Source organism: Littorina saxatilis, linkage group LG4 (genome assembly GCF_037325665.1).
Source record: "Littorina saxatilis isolate snail1 linkage group LG4, US_GU_Lsax_2.0, whole genome shotgun sequence".
In the NCBI taxonomy this organism is placed as follows: Eukaryota; Metazoa; Mollusca; class Gastropoda; order Littorinimorpha; family Littorinidae; genus Littorina; species Littorina saxatilis.
Genome location: NC_090248.1, coordinates 62,675,024 through 62,688,689, shown reverse-complemented (window position 1 = coordinate 62,688,689; position 13,666 = coordinate 62,675,024). Strand labels below are relative to the sequence as shown.

Genomic DNA, 13,666 nt, shown 5'->3' with positions numbered 1-13,666 from the left:
TCAGTTTTCAGTTTACGACTATTTCACACCGTTTTCAGTCTGTAGGTGAAATGGTCCGACTTTTACCTTCGCTGCAAAATGTGTTCCAAATTACACCTCAGAAATGGCCAATAATACCAATGCTTTCCTGTCCAGGGATTGCCCTGAACCTGGCTGTAACGGCTTTCTTCAGGTCACCGATGATCTGGGGGGTGAAGGGGTGTTTGTGTATACTCACACATTCAGTCAATCCAAAAGGTTAAAGTCTTGTTGGTTTAAATCAGGTAAGTATGGCTACTGCTCAATGTCAAACCTCGTTCTGTTGAGTCGATCCCCGATTTCGGAAACTTTTTTTGAAATTGCAACAAAATCAGACCATTAGACCTACAAATGAGCCAGGTCGTACATAAGCTGAAGTTAATGTAGACCAAATATGAAGTTATTCGGTCAAAAGACGTAGAAGTTATTAGTATGTTTGTTGGTTGCATTTGTTTGGTGGTCACCCTTTACAAGAAATATAGTAGTTGAACATAAAATTACGTACGTATATGACGAAAATATAAAATGATGTGATTGTGTGATCATATCTTTAAGATATCCACCTGTTTTCATATTTATAAACCACATAACAGTTTCAACTTAAACCTACATAAATCAGTATAATTCTTAATTGTAAACTCCATGTTCTATCAGCGCAAAATGCCACTGCAGTGGTCGCACCTACAGTCACAGCCTCGGTAGCCTGTACTACAGCATGAGGAGGAACACCACAATAATGCGTACGTACACACACACACACACACACACACACACACAACACACGCACATACACACACACATACACACACACACATACACACACACGCACGCACGCACACACACACACACACACACACACACACACACACACACACACACACACACACACACACACACACACACACACACACACACATGTTATTGCAAAATAACCCCCAAAATAAAGACAATATTCAAATGCGGTGAAAATATAATCAAAACAACCGACCAATACAAATATTTAGGCATGATATTTAATCAAAATGGTAAACTAACTTTGGCGCAAGAACATTTAAGTAAACAAGGAAATAAAGCAGCATATTCTCTTCGAAAAACATTTAGAAATGAAAATGTGCAAATTGATACAATATTTCATTTATTTGATTCATTGGTTAACCCCATTTTAACATATGGAGCAGAAATTTGGTTCCCTTACATGTTCACGAGCAAAAACGATACCAATGACATTGAAAACTTTTTTGAAAGATGTATTTCGAATGAATGTCTTCACGAATCTGTCCATGTTAAATTTTGTAGATTTATTCTTGGTGTGCACAAAAAAGCCATGTGGATTCCAGTTTTAGCAGAAATAGGAAGATTTCCTTTAGGACTAAACATGTTATCACAAAGCATATCGTATTGGGCACATATTTTGAAAACGGAGAATAAGTCACTTATTCATCAAATATATGTGACCCTCCACCACGAAATGAGTCGCATGTCACCTCGCGCGGTTCTGCGCTAGGCTTAATATAAGTCCGGGGAGTGTCTGGTAACAGTGTGAGGGTCACCTTAGTCACAGGCTTATAACTCAAACAGTTTTCGCTCTTTTCTAAAACGAATTTCACCACTGGATAGAGCATAAAAAACTCTTTAAGAACATGTAAAAATATGAAAATCATGAAAAGGTGACATGCGACTCATTCCGTGGTGGAGGGTCACATACGAAGAAATGTTAAACCAAGCGCCAAAAAATCCGTGGCTAACTTTCATCAAAGAGCTTTTGTACAAAATAGGTTTTAAACATGTATGGCTTAATCAATATACATTTGACATCGGTAAACTACAAAGCGCCATACAAGAAAAGTTAAGGATTAACTACATAAAGTTTTGGGAGAAAATTAAATGTGAAGGTCGTCCAAGGCTGAAATTTTATTCCTCTGTAATCAAGACATACGAAGTTCAGCCATACCTTATAAGCATTACGAATATCAAGCATAGAAATTTACTGAGTAAATTAAGGACAAGTACACGCTCTTTAAAAATTGAAACTGGAAGACATAATAACATACCAAGAGAAAATCGTTTATGTAATAAATATAACGTTATTGAAGATGAAATTCACTTCCTAGACGGATGTCAAAAGTTCACTGAACTGCGAAATGATTTTATAAAGGATCTATCAAATATAGATATAAAGTATTCCAACAATAAACCTAGTGAAGTATTTTGCGAAGACAGAATACAAATTCGTCTAGGAAAGTTTATTTCAGATTGTTTTAATCGCTCTTTGTGTCAATAACCAATTTGGTTCCGACAATAAAATATATTCTATTCTATTCTATTCTATTCTATTCTATTATATATATATATATTCACACACACACACACACACACACACACACAGTGTAAGACAAAAACACGTACACAGATCATCTAACTTCTAACTTCTATATAAACATGTATAAGAATGTGGTCTTTTCATCGCTCAACTTGTGCAATGATATTAATGTTTTGGTAAGACCCACGGTCTGTCTATGTGATGGATCATTATTTCAGTTCAGAGGTCAAGTGATCTGTTCCCATTTACCGAGAGAAAACAAGAACGGGAAGTGGTTTTGAAAACACGTTTCCTTTAAAAACAAGCTTAGGTTAACGTTTACGCCTATTCACTCTGACTATATCTTGATCAATGGACTCCAAAATAGTACGAATGGTCGCAATAAACATGTCATGTTTCAAATATGCTGTGATGAAATATCGTCGCAAACATTGTGTCACATTACATAATTATCTCACCTGCCGGACAAGTGCCGTAGTAGTTGTTACATGGATCGTTGTCTTTACAGTGACCGCTACACGTCTGGTCACACTGCGCTCCGTACTGACCGTCCTGGCATGCTGAAGAAAATTCACTGTCGTTATTTATCATCAGACATTGTCCTGGAAGAATTGTTCAAAAGAGTCAAAAAATAAAGCTAAGTATTTGTCTGAAGAAAGACCGATACTGCTTGTTAGAGGTGTGCCTATCGACATTTAGACCCCAGTTATATTTGTAAACATTGACGGCTATTCGCTTACACTGCGCCTTTTTTCAGATTTTTACATTTTGTCAAGTTTTGACTAAATGTTTTAACATAGAGAGGTAATCGAGACGAGGGACGTGGTGTATGTGTGTGTGTGTGTGTGTGTGTGTGTGTGTGTGTGTGTGTGTGTGTGTGTGTGTGTGTGTGTGTGTGTGTGTGTGTGTGTGTGTGTGTGTCTGTCTGTCTGTCTGTCTGTCTGTCTGTCTGTCTGTCTGTCTGTCTGTGTGTGCGTGTGTGTGTGTAGAGCGATACAGACTAAACTACTGGACCGATCTTTATGAAATTTTACATGTGCGTTCCTGGGTATGATATCCTCAGACGTTTTTTTCATTTTTTCGATAAATGTCTTTGATGACGTCATATCCGGCTTTTTGTAAAAGTTGAGGCGGCACTGTCACACCCTCACTTTTCAATCTAATTGATTGAAATTTTGGCCAAGCAATCTTAGACAAAGGCCGGACTTTGGTATTGCATTTCAGCTTGGAGGCTTAAACATTAATTAATGACTTTGGTCATTAAAAATCTGAAAATTGTAATTAAAGTTATTTTTTTATAAAATGATCCAAAATTACATTTAACTTATTCTTCATCATTTTCTGATTCCAAAAACATATAAATATGTTATATTCGGATTAAAAACAAGCTCTGAAAATTAAAAATATAAAAATGATGATTAAAGGTACTGAACTTGTCAAATCCAGTTGCACGGAGCCCCTGGGGCTTTTAGTCATACCTCAGGCGGCTATCCGTTAGAAGAACTACCAAGTTTCATTGACTTGCACCCAAAGAGTCAAGAACTGCGATTTTTTTACGAATTAATTTCGGACTCTGTCCCGGCTGGTCTTGACCTATTTTTGGATCTAAATTTAGATCAGGTAGATCACCACATCATGCACAAAAAGACACGTCACTAGCAAACTATGTCAGACATCATCATGGTTTGTGTAAAACAAAATGGAGGCCGGAATCACTCAGTTGAATCGAACTCCGACCAAACACCACGTAATAACTAGGTTAATTTATGCACTCGCGTGAACAAGAAACTGTCGAGCTTCACAGATGTCGTCGTTGGGTAGTTTTGGGTTTGTTTTACTTCCATAGGAGGATTTTTGAACTGTAATTGCACTCAGCTGCAACAAAAACGCAAAACGAAGGCTGTGAGCTGCACTGTGCCTTTAAAATAAAATTTCCGAAATCGATTTAAAAACAATTTCATCTTATTCCTTGTCGGTTCCTGATTCCAAAAACATATAGATATGATATGTTTGGATTAAAACACGCTCAGAAAGTTAAAACGAAGCGTACAGAAAAGCGTGCTATGCAGCACAGCGCAACCTCTACCGCACTAAACAGGCTCGTTAATTTCACTGCCTTTTGCACGAGCGGCGGAATACGGTCATTGTGAAAAAATGCAGTACGTTCAGTTTCATTCTGTGAGTTCCACAGCTTGACTAAATGTAGTAATTTCGCCTTACGCGACTTGTTTCCTACTTCTCTGTCCTTGACTATAGGTCCAATTCATTCTTCTTACTCGGCGTGACGTTATCAAATGGATCGGCTAGCTTTAGCCCTAAGGGGCACAACTCCGCTCATACTCTCTTCGCGCCGCCATATTGGATGCCGTCTTTGTTAGTTTTCTTCATTGCACTCTTGTTCTTTTTGCGTATTTCACTGTGTATGCAGACAAAATGAAGAAAACTGTGCATGCATGAGTCCAAAGGGGATCTGCCTTTTTAACACAACAGCACAACATAAAAAGTAAAGCAAGAATACATTATTATATTCATTTATTTATTCTTTATCTCAAATTACCATGCAGACAGTGCACCAAAATTCACAAGATAAAGCTCTCAAGACAGGCAAATGAGGTACAATGCAGCTCAGGTAACTACTGCAAAGTATAATTTTCAAAGCATCCTATCACAGTGTTCACTCTAAAGGCACAACCGATGGACAATTGTTGATTAGCGCACTGCACACAGCAAAAAATAACCAGTTATAATCGTCTTCTCCGCTCAGTAACTTCCTTCCAGTTGTCACCCTGATGGTAAACAACTTTAGGGATCCTAAAGTGTGCCTGCTGACTGCAGTTTTTGGCCACACAACGTGTCATTTTCACTTTTGTCGAGTCGCCACCCAACGCTCAAGCACTGTCAGAGATCGTGCAAGGCATCCAACATGGCGGCGGATGACCAATTCCAGAGAGTTACGACCCGTGATTCTCATACCGCGCGCGCCGAGTAGAAATGCTGTTGATAACTTGAGTTTCTGCAATGGGCCTATAGTAACTGAGACCCTTGCATTAATTTACAAGAAGCCGAATTCGATTTCCAAAAATCTAATGAATTTTATCAGCTAGACGTGTGTTTAAACGTTATAGGAGCTTTGTGCAGTGAAACAAGTACAAGGAATGAGGTCAATGGGAAGGATAACGCTCATATATAGACGTGTGTGTGCTGTGAAAATGCAAGTTAACTCCGTCGTACACCGTTCATTTCGGGCGAACATAAGGTTTTTTCATGCGCGGCAGTGGTGTGTGTGTGTGTAAGTGTGTAAGTGTGTAAGTGTGTGTGTGTGTGTGTGTGTGTGTGTGTGTGTGAGCGAGGGAGTGTGTTTAAGAGAGGGACTGTGTGGTGTGTATGTGTGTGTGTGTGTGTGTGTGTGTGTGTGTGTGTATGTAAGCAAGGGAGTGTGTGTGTGTGTGTGTGTGTGTGTGTGTGTGTGTGTGTGTGTGTGTGTGTCTGTGTCTGTGTCTGTGTGTGTATGAGTGTGTGTATGTGTGTGCGCGCGCGCGCGTGTGTGTGTGTGTGTGTGTGTGTGTGTGTGTGTGTGTGTGTGTGTGAGTGGTGCGTGTGTGTGTGTGTGTGTGTGTGTGTGTGTGTGTGTGTGTGTGTGTGTGAGTGGTGCGTGTGTGTGTGTGTGTATGTGTGAGTGTGTGCGTGTGTGCGTGTGTTGGGGGGGGGGGGGGTGTCTTATACGAGCACTTTGGACAAATAGCTTTCCATTTCGCAGAAGCGACGCTCAATAGTTGCTATTTCAAAAATGAGCGATTGTGTCATTTCTGAGAATTCGCAGGTTTTGAAGATTGCACGGATTTTCTGGTGGCACTGAGAAAGAAAATGAAAAATATGTGGAATTTTGCGTGTCATGATCATGCACATTCTAAACAAACTCACAAACAAACATCTGACGGCGCAGCAGTAGCTTCAAGGTCAAGATGTGCTTACCCCACACTTGCACTTCACAGATGTTGATATAATAGGCTCCTGGGACGTCCGCTTGGTCCTCTCCGTGTTTCTGAAACCTGACTTGTCGTCCAGTGAGAGGATTGTCACACGTGATGTTGATCCGTTCAGGGAGATCGTACAGAGAAGCATTGTTGGCGGCGGTACGGTTGAGGAAACTGTAACACAGCTGGTTGTCCACGAAAACACTCATGCCGGACATGCGAAGGGGGGTAACTGCAACATAATTATTTCGAAATTCTTTTCAGTTGTTTTTGAAACTTTTCACGAACGAAACAGAGAAGTGAACGTGTTTGTTGGAACGCGCAATAAAATCAAAATCAATAATTAAACCATCAGCATCCTGTACATCCTTTGACATGTTGATTTTAATCTTGGTACATGGTCTCTTTCACACACACACACACACACACACACACACACACACACACACACACACACACACACACACACACACACACACACACACACACACACACACACACACACACACACACACACACACACACACACACACACACACACACTACTATGTTTTCATTCATAGTAGTACATTTTTGATAATAACACTTTGCACACAAGATGCAACGAAAGTAAAACATCGATAAAGTGTTGAATGTGTAACAACAGCTGTTTGTTTGAGAGTGTCACGATTTAGTGACATGGACGGAGAAAGGAACACTCTGTCGAGTGCCTATCTCCAATTGTGATGGAAAGCGCCTGTGCTTGAGTCGGGGTGACGGTATGAAACCGCTGACAAAGCATAGCGAACCACGGGGATTTCGTTTTGCAGGGGTTCCACGTGGGTGATTTCTGCTGTCAGGGAAAAACTGACGGTGACTGAACTGGATATGTGACACGGTGAGTCACGTGATGTTTTCAATGTTGTTTGGTGGAGACATGAAACGACACACTTGACCATCAGCAGCAAGAGAGGAGGGTCGGTGTCTTCTTCCTAAGAGTTTGATGGTTTTGAACACGTTAGATACTTCACTTTGTATCAACGTGCCGTTCTGCTTGTACAGTAGGGCTTTAAGGAACTTCAAGAAGAGACCACCTTTCGCTGTTTACATGTTGGCTGACGACGAGGCGTCAGGTTTCTTGGCTGAGCGGGGGAGGAATTCCAACGCATGAAGTAAATTCAGCACAAGAGGGGGTGTGGCAGGAGATTCGTCGACGGACGGAAGCCATACAAAGGAAGCGGATTCGCTTAAAGGAGAGCTACTTACATTAGGCTGTTGAGGTAATAAATCATTATTTAACGCTGTTGACGAGTCTATGTTTGTGGAATGAAATTCTCTCTATTGTTCTTTCCAGGTTAGCGCATAATTTGCTCTTTGTGACGCTAAAATACTAATCTGTATATGGTTTTTGCAGATATGGAGAGAAGGAAGGAAAATAGCTGATTTGTTGTTTTAAAAGTTCGTTTGTGCAGGCCCACGTGCTCTATGAAATATAGAAGGGTGACATGTTTAAAGGTGGAGTGTGAAGGGTAGCGTGGCATGTTTAGTGCACCGATGCTTTTTGTTGCAGCCTTCTTACCTACTTATCTGCTGGATGATGTAACCGGAACGACCGCTGTATGCTGTAACCTGGTGTTCTGGTGTTCTGGTGGTTGCTGTCGCTGTCGTCATCCTACCATTCTTCATTTCTGCTATTTCTGGCAGACTACGGGGAGGATCTTCAGCGACTGAGTGAGGCGCCTGATATCTCCACTAATCCCTGCTTCGTTTCCACGCCAGCCGGCACTTCATTCAACGGAGCAGTTGTGGAGATAGACTATTTACGGGTCGCCCACTCAGTGGCAAAAAGCTAAGTGCACCATGTCATTGCACCCTGTATACCACCTAGTCATCTTTTATATTTATGATTTCATTTGAGTGGTGACAACGTGGGGTGTGTGACACCTGTATTAACCAGCGCTTTTGGCAGATCAGTAACTTTCCTATCTATACACGGGATCAGCGTGTTATCATTTTCTAAACTTTAACTGGCATTTTTGTCAGTGACCTATTTTTACGTTTTGAGCGTAAAACATCTTTTGGAGTGAAGTCTCCCCTCCCCAATCACATAATTCACCTCCCCCTCCTTCCTTCCTTTACTGTCTTTCTTTATCATCATTATGCAACGTTCATTACGTTATTAATAGATTTGGTTTATTGAGACAAATTTTTCAGCCGTTACCGCCTTATGTTGTACTGTCATGCAGGAACACCACTATAAGCTTCTAGCTTGTTGCTGTTTCTGTGAACTTTGTATACATGCCATGATTGTAACCTTTGTTAAAATAAACTTATGTTTAAACTAAGTCTCGAGGGAGGTGGCGGGATAGTATATAAACAGGCGTCTGAAACTTATACTTTTGTTGATTCTATCTATTTGTATGACTGCGAGAGTGGATCGTGGTGTGGTTAGTTAGTTAGCAGTAACTAACCGTTCATAATCACCTTTTGTGATATATTGAAACGTGACAGAGAGTGAGAATACACAGAGTACCTTTCCTTCTGTAAACGGTGATGTCCGTGACGGTGTAGTTACGACCCAGGTCCACAATCCAAAAGGCGGCGTAGTCAAAATCATTGGTTAGGACACAGTTAGTGTCTGGGTCCCTTTTAGTTTTGAACACAGTGCCAGTTCTGCCGTTGACAGCCACACAGGTCGGACCTGATTCCCCATCCCTTTGAAATCGACTGCTCATGTTGGCTGGCTTTCCGTAAGCAACATTCACTGAAAGGGACAAAAGTCACATATTACAGCAGTAGTCTCTGTAAGGGTAAGGTTTATCGTCTTCCATACAAACAGGCTGGAACTAGTGTACGCCATTTTTTGTGAATAAGCTACAAAGCTAAAAAAAATTTTTAAAAAGTGCAGATCACAAATGTTGTCCACTGGTGATACTTTCTGATCTTTGTTCTGCGAAAGAACAAGCATGATGCTCTGAAGATCGGACGTGTTCAGTAACATGTTTTCATTTCACGTGCCTGGAATGAATAAGTATGTGTGTGTGTGTGTGTGTGTGTGTGGGTGTGGGTGTGTGTGTGGGGGTGTGGGGGTGTGGGTGTGTGTGATTGAGATAATATAAACACGTAATGTTTTACAATTAAGTTACAGCCTTACTTATGTAACGCTATGATTTCAAAACCACTAAAATCATGAACAAAACGTACCTATTTCTCCATTGGAACCAGGAAAGGTTATTCCGTCGTTGCCACACCCCTTAAAACACGAACACTGAAGCTCCCCTGCCACAATGAAAGCAGATATAATTAGGTTTAAAAACAGTCATGAGCCAGGTTCGCCCGCGTGTTTTTGAAACTCTCCTCTCTCAGAAACCTCTAGAAATGTATTCCAATAAGGATAAGAATACATGCAAGTGTGAGCACATACATTTGGATTGAAAGGCTGGGGGAAAATGTATTACCATCAACACACTTTTTTGCCTAATATTATTTTGGCATGAGTTATTTCCCTTCCTTGGAAACATTCTATATTGATACTTGAGCAGCAGGTCTAACTTCGAATCCATACATTCTGTGAGAATGATCAGGCATGGCTGCATGTTAAGAGTTACCTCCTGAATGTATAATCAAGTAAGAATGACCTCCCTTTTCTTATAGAAACTTCCTTAACTGTCCGGTTAACTTTTCTTTCTTCACTTCTTCTCATCATAGGACCAATACAAATACCCTATTATCACTGGCATTATGTGCTTGCTACAGGTGAACGGTAGGCACTGAACTGGCCTTGCACTATAAACGTTGTATTCAATAAAGGGGAGAATCATAATCTGAGAAAGGAAACAATAAATCAAGAAACTAAAGCCCAGGTCCACATCTGTGGCTCCTGGGCAGTGTGCATGCCTACTTTTTCTGCTTCTTGCCATCTCTGAGGTATGGCGACCACAGACAGACAGACACACACTTACATCCATTTTTAAATAATAGTATAGATAATTATATTGTATGTGCTTAGGACATAATGAGTTAATTGTTGCCGTCAGAGGTTTTTTCCCTCATTGGCGAGAGCTGTTTGTAAAAAGCAGCAACTTCTCACTCCACTTCCATCGTAATTTTGCTTTGTATCTAATACTTATAAGAATGGATGGAATATTTTGTGCGTGTGTGTGTGTGTGTGTGTGTGTGTGTGTGTGTGCGTGCGTGCGTGTGTGTGTGTGTGTGTGTGTGTGTGTGTGTATGTGTATGTGGTCGCCATACCCCAGAGATGAAAAGAAGCGAAAACAAGATATTGTGCATGCACACTGCCTATGAGCCACGGGTTTGCACCTGGGTTGTTGTTTCTCGAGTTACTGTTTGCTTTCTCAGATAATGAATTCCCCCTTTATTGATACAGCCTTTATAGTGCAAAGCCAGTACATCGCATACTGTTCATCTGTAGCAAGCATATAAGGCCAGTGATATTTTAGATTCTCCATTGCTCTTATTAAGAGACTAAATGAAGGACAGAAAATTTGATCAGAAGGTACAAGAAGGTTCTAGAATTAAACGGAGGTAAATCTTGCTTTATTATCCAGGAAAGGGAGGTGACTCTTAACATGCCAGCATATACCTTATCATTCTTTAGGGGTGTAAAATGAAATGTTAAACCTTCTGCTCAATTATCTGTAATTTTCTCAAGAAAGGGAGGTAGCATATCCATAATAAAAATATATAACACAGGAATTGAATGTATCGTGACACTTTGAGTGGTTGGCAACAATGCTATGTAAGTGATGAAGTATTGAAAATGTGTGGGGCATTTGTGAAGGACCTTCCTCTCCCAGGTCAGGTTAAATTTGATTCGTCGACAATGCTTCTGTAACGGGTTTTTTTTCTAGGCAGGAGTGTACGTTGGCCCTACGCAAACCTCTGAACGAGGGTGGGGGGGATTTGAAAAATCTGAACAATCTGGGGAACCCACTGTACCTTACTTAGTCTAGACACACACGACATGGATTGCTCAAAAACGCACCACAACGGTACTATGGTGATTAACTTGAGTGAATGCTCTCTCTGTCTCTCTCTCTCTCTCTCTCTCTCTCTCTCTCTCTCTCTCTCTCTCTCTCTCTCTCTCTCTCTCTCTCTTTCTCTCTCTCTCTCTTTCTCTCTCTCTCTCTATTTCACACACACACACACACACTCACACACACACACACACACACACACTCACACACACACACACACACACACACACTCACACACACACACACACACACACACACTCACACACACACACACACAGTGGGGAATTCTACTGGATGGGTGCCGGTGTAGTATCCCGTTTAGTCCTCCCTCTGAAAAGGGCGTCCGGGGGACTTTACAGAGCTAAAAAGGGCCCCCGAGGGACTTTTTCAGCTCTAAAAAGGTCCGCATTTACCGATCAAGTCTCGTTTTTGATTGGTCCCCCTACAGCAATTTTGGCCCTCCCTCGCAATGAGAAATACAGGGTGACCCCCCAAAAATGCAACTTCCAAAACTGCTAATAACTTCTACATCTGTTGTTTAAATTACTTCATATTTGGTGTACATTAATGTCAGCTTATGCACGACCTGTTCACAAAATGGGAAAGTGTGTAGGTCAAATGGTCTGACGTTTGCGCAATATCTATAACGGTTTCCGAATTCGGGGATCGACTCAACAGAACGAGGTTTGGCACTGAGCGGATTAAAGCCCTCCAGATTGTTACCTTTGGGGTTATTTGAAGGCCCTAGTGTACCAAAATCAATATTTAAACAATCAGTGACTTGAATACAGCAATAACAGGCAGAATCAGGGCATTTCCCATGCAAGAGTGCGTTCATGTTAATGGTGCTTTTTGCTTGCCATGTACATAGAACATACAAATACAAAAGGGTTTTCATCGTACACGTACACCCGATATTATTCTGACATGGAATATTAAATGTCAGACGCGTATTTTACCGATAGAAATGTTTTGACACTCCATTTCATTGTCAATGTTCATGTAACACGACAGCGATCAAATATCAAGTCTTAAGGTTGGGTCTTAAGTGAAAACATGACTTAAATAAACGGTTTTAAATCGAGACGCAGGCGTGACGCGGGCGTTCACCCAACCGTAAACCTCAATTCAAAACGTCTTTGAAAACAGCTGACACGGATTATTGAAATACTTTCATTACTAGAGTACACTAGGATGCTTGCTGAATGAAAGTTTCAGAAGCTTTCTGCAAATATTCCGACGTCAAATGTTTTGTCGAGACGCGTCACCATCACAAAGCGCTTAATCGTCCGATTCATGAGGTTTTTTTAAAAATCAGGACGCAGGCGTGACGCGGGCGTTAACCCAAAAGTAACCATCAATTGAAAACGTCCTTGAAAACAGCTGAAACGGATTACAAAAATATAATCTTACTAGTGCACACTACCATCATTGCTGAATAAACGTTTCACAAGCTGTTGAGGGATTCTAAATTGCTTACTGCAAATTATTCCGACGTCAAATTTTTGGTTGAGACGCGTCACCATCATGTCATAAAGCGCTTAATCGTCCGATTCATTTTATTGCTAACTGTGTAAAGCTCATATCTCCTGTTTTACTACTGGTAGGAATCTATTTTTTGCCAAACACCGTATGCACGCCAATTCCAAGCTACTCACCAAATGTCAGCTGAATTGAACCCAGAGTACCAGAGATACAAGTCTAATAACAAGACGGACGGACGGACGGACCGACGGACAGACGGTCCGACGGACAGACGGACAGACAGACAGACAGACAGACAGACAGACAGACACCCCGTATTTACCGGGATGTAACAACAAACGCGTTCGTATTCAGCGTGATCACTCACTAAAACCCATTTTATACGTCATGTTGGCGCGACTTGAAGTATACTTGGGAAATGTGTGGAGGGTCCTTGATAATAGACATGTTTGTTTTATACTGACGAGTGGCTTGTTTTCTCGCTAAGATATTTCGTTTTATGCTTCGGTTTTAACCGTGAGCCCTTATGAAAGCAAATTAGGTTTGATAGACATTCAGGAAAAATTCAATAGATAGAGAATACTGGCATCTTATATTGTGTGCTGGTACGGTAATCTCAGTGTCAGAATCAGGAACAGACTTTCTCGTATTGTCCGCACTGCTGGAAACATCATTGGCATCGGGCAGATCTGGATGGCCGATACGTAACGTTTTGCAAAATCATATATTTTGCTGTATCTACCAGTTTCAATTTTTAGGTCGTGGGCACTTATTCTTAGTTTACACAACGACTGTTTATATTTTCTTTGTTTCATGCATAACAGATAGGGTTCCGTTTTATAATTTGTTACTATTCTTTGATAAAAATGTAACTTTGGTGAACTTCTTATTTG

At 40.9% G+C, this 13,666-nt stretch overlaps 1 protein-coding gene and 1 long non-coding RNA gene across 6 annotated transcripts in view; both read right to left on the bottom strand.

Moving 5' to 3' along the window:
- Positions 1-13,666, bottom strand: part of LOC138965314 (receptor-type tyrosine-protein phosphatase epsilon-like) — a 76,019-nt gene that overhangs the window by 17,857 nt on the left and 44,496 nt on the right. The gene's annotated exons all lie outside the window — the stretch shown is intronic.
- Positions 8,940-13,666, bottom strand: part of LOC138965318 (uncharacterized) — an 8,231-nt gene continuing 3,504 nt past the window's right edge. For both annotated transcript variants that reach the window (XR_011455408.1, XR_011455407.1), the window contains exons 2-3: positions 9,496-9,570; positions 8,940-9,055 (exon numbers count right to left, since the gene is read on the bottom strand). This is a non-coding gene — a long non-coding RNA (uncharacterized lncRNA). The remainder of the gene's footprint in view (positions 9,056-9,495; positions 9,571-13,666) is intronic.